Source organism: Symsagittifera roscoffensis, chromosome 8, assembly GCF_963678635.1.
Source record: "Symsagittifera roscoffensis chromosome 8, txSymRosc1.1, whole genome shotgun sequence".
In the NCBI taxonomy this organism is placed as follows: Eukaryota; Metazoa; Xenacoelomorpha; order Acoela; family Convolutidae; genus Symsagittifera; species Symsagittifera roscoffensis.
The window spans coordinates 55099507-55102913 of record NC_087069.1 but is presented as its reverse complement, the minus strand read 5'-3'; the positions used below and the strand labels follow the sequence as shown (position 1 = coordinate 55102913).

The 3407-nt window shown below is 33.4% G+C and overlaps 2 protein-coding genes across 2 annotated transcripts in view; both read right to left on the bottom strand.

The window, feature by feature from the left end:
- The window catches only part of LOC134853395 (uncharacterized), a 551043-nt gene that overhangs the window by 231342 nt on the left and 316294 nt on the right, over window positions 1–3407 (bottom strand). The gene's annotated exons all lie outside the window — the stretch shown is intronic.
- Window positions 1–3407, bottom strand: part of LOC134853394 (uncharacterized) — a 410233-nt gene that overhangs the window by 280391 nt on the left and 126435 nt on the right. The window lies entirely within an intron of this gene.

The following is a 3407-nucleotide window of genomic DNA, read 5'->3' as shown; positions in this document are numbered from 1 at the left end:
CTATATCAGTCTAGTTTGTTCGTATCGCTGCATTGTGTCATTTTGAATTGCAGAGAGCCAAAATATAACAGAGTATCTATCCAAAAATTGTTGAACGGGACTGAATAAGTCGATGGGAAACTTAAGTGAATGTATTTTTTATCTATAGCGTTTAAGTATGAGCATATCATTCAAGTTTATTTTATCTCAAGAAATATATTTTTTTAAAAAAATAACAGAATTGCTAAAACCCATTTAACTGAACCGCATTCAAAAGAAACCGCAGGACAGAAAAAGGAAATATTTTCAAGAGCTGATGAACGTACTTCAGACATTTATAGGTCGCGGTGATTTTTGTTTTTCAAGAAAAATTTGCCTTAACGCGTTTTGAGTTTTGGTTTGTTTTTAAGTTCAGTTCATTTCCTATTTTAAAAGGAAGACAAACTCCTCCATAGTTGATTTTAGTTTCGAAAATAGATTTTAATATTAAGATTTCCCAGCGAAAAAATGTACTTATAGTTACTTATAGATCCAGTTTTTTCATACTGAGGTATTTTTTTGTTAAAAGTTTCTTATTACACTAGCCAGCTTGGGAAGCGTAGTCTAGTTGTACGAACCCTCTTTTTTTCTAACCTAACCCGCAAAAAAGCGTTCATTAAAAGTTCACTGATTTGGTAGCACTTTTGCTATAATCAGATCTGTAGCATTGAAAGTTTCATAACATCTGTTCTCTACTTTATTTCTGGCTAGTGTTAGTGAAAAGTTAAGCGTCTGTGGCTGAGTGGTTAGTGCGTGAGAACTATAATCTCTAGGTCGAAGGATCGAATCGAGAAAACCCAATTTTTCTTGTTCGAGATTTATTTCTACTTTTGCTTATTGCACTTTAAAGAGCTCCTTTTTGCCGTTTTCCCGCTGGTGCTTGCGAAGCAAAGCTGCGCGTCTGTGTAAACTTAGAATTTCTAGTAATTTTGACGCCATTTAGTTTTAAATTTGAAATTCAAAATTTAAAGTTTTTTTTAAATCAAGTCAGTTTTTTTGTTTACTTGAGAAAAAACCGTTTCAAATTCAAGATATTTTCGGATATTAATAATCAGCGCTGTTTCATGAGACCCCCTTTCGTTCAGTTTTTGTACAGTCATAAAAGTAAAGCATGAAAAAAAGCATGGAAGTAATGCATGAAATACTTTTTGTAACTGAATTTTAGCTTCAAGTTTCGGGGATGAATGTAGTCTTTCGAATAGTTACGGTATACTTATGCAAGGGGTGATTCTAACTAATTCTTAAAATATAACTAAAAAATATTATTACTCCATTTAACGCTTTGACTCCCTGAGATCTACTATTTTCCGTCGATTTTGTTGATCGTTGAAAATATGGTGTTAAAAATTGTCAACTTAGCCATGCTCTGGTCTAAGCTATGCGCTTAGTGAAGACTTTATTTGATAATCAAAAAAGCGTAACGAGATATCATGTGCGGCGAGTTTCCCCTCGCTGCATAATTGTTCCACATTGAATTCAAGCAAGCTAATTGGTCATGGTAATTTTGATCTCACTCATTTTTTCATATATGATATTTAATTGTGACCATAGCGTATGGTTTTCAATAATTTTTACAAACAAAATTTCAATACCGCTAGAAGGGCAGTCAAAACATTCAAGGTTTTGCCCTAACATGCGATCAGACTTGTTTGAATCAATTAGCGTGCCTGACATTAGTTTGGATTGATTTTTAAGTAGAAAATTATCGGCCGTTTGCGTTTTATTAAAATGCAATATATGACGCTTTAATTATCCCGAGTTGGCCAAAAAAGTAATTTTTTAAGGCTCAAATTTGCAAATTATTACAACTAAAATATACATTCCTATTTTTAACTCAGGCCATCAAAATATTTCAGACTTAATTCCAACTTCCGTCCAAAATTGCTAGTCAAAAAGCAGAAACTTGTGTTGGGAAAAAACTCCGAAAATAAATAATTAGTTTCGTTTTTTTTTCCTTCAAAATTCGTAGAAAACATTTCTATTGACTGATTTTTTGATTGCTTTACTTTTGCATTGGGTTATTAATTGCACTTCGCAAGGTTTTCAAGATTGCTCGTTGCATGTCATCCTTATATACTTCTGACAAAACATGCCGTTTTGTTCCAACTTTCAAAAAAGGATCATTCACAGTGGGTGTTTTCGTATTTAGACCAGTTTCGGCGAGCAAAATGATAGTTTTTGACGAAGATTTTTAGACCACGATGAATATATCAATTCCTTAAGTGCAAATGGGCAAATATATTTCGCCTGCAGTCATCATTTTGTGTGTAAACTAAGTATTTTGTGATTTGTAAGGGGATTCCGCATCAAGGACGCTCTCTGTGATCTTCCTTTGTTCTTTCGTTTTTCGATCGTTCCGAGAAAAACTTAACATGTTAAAAGACTTGTTTGTGGATTCCAGAGACATACACAAACTAAAGTGTGCTCCTATCCAGTGCACAGTTTGGCCTCGTAATGATTTTCCTAAAGTTCTGGAGCTTTAAAAACTATCAATTTGGCGATGCAATTGACTTATTCCGCACGCATTAAAAGATTTTTTCTTGATGCACAAAACGTAACTCAAATTTTTTATCTGCCTGGTGACTTATCCCGCACTAAAACTTGTTGTAAATTGAGTTGAGGCAGGCTAATTTCTTTGACAGTTCACCAATTTTTAGCTGTTTGGGGACGTTGAGACAGACTAAAAAGCAGCCACGGCATTTAGGATTTTGCTTTGATATACGAGCTGCTCCCAACTGCATTTAACAAATCGGACATTCAGATTTCTTGAAAAAGCTGCGAGATTCTAAAAACTTCAGGTCTATAGATATAATGTATTTTGTTTATGTCAATCATTGACAGAAAAAGGGCAGATCTTACTAAACAACTCGTAAAAAGACATCATTTAAGCAAGAATCTGAAATAATTATTCGAAAAATAATAACCACTTGAAGTAAATATTTCACGTAAGAGGGAAAAAAATTTATCAACATAAAATGAAGCAGCTGATTTGTTGCAAATGAAATACTTTGGCCCAGAAAGTTTGGGTACAATAGGCTTATCTGGGCCGAAAAAACACTACTAAGAAAAGAATATTGTAAGAAGTTGTTCTTTTTTTTTTATATTTTTGACCTTCTCAAATTACAGACAGTGACTTCAAGCGAAGACTCCGCCTCTTAAACATGAAAGTATGCATACCATTTTTAAGCAAAACTGCTCATTAAAAAAACTAAAAAGTCAGCGCTCATTTTTAAAAACTGAGTGCGTGTCATATTCATAGACTAAATGTAAAACTAAAAGTATCATGTCTGTATTACATGTGAAGCACAATTTGATCAAACATTTTCTCGACTGCTTTCTTATTTGGTTATAATAGACCATATGTAGAGAGAAAAGTAGTCCCATCACAG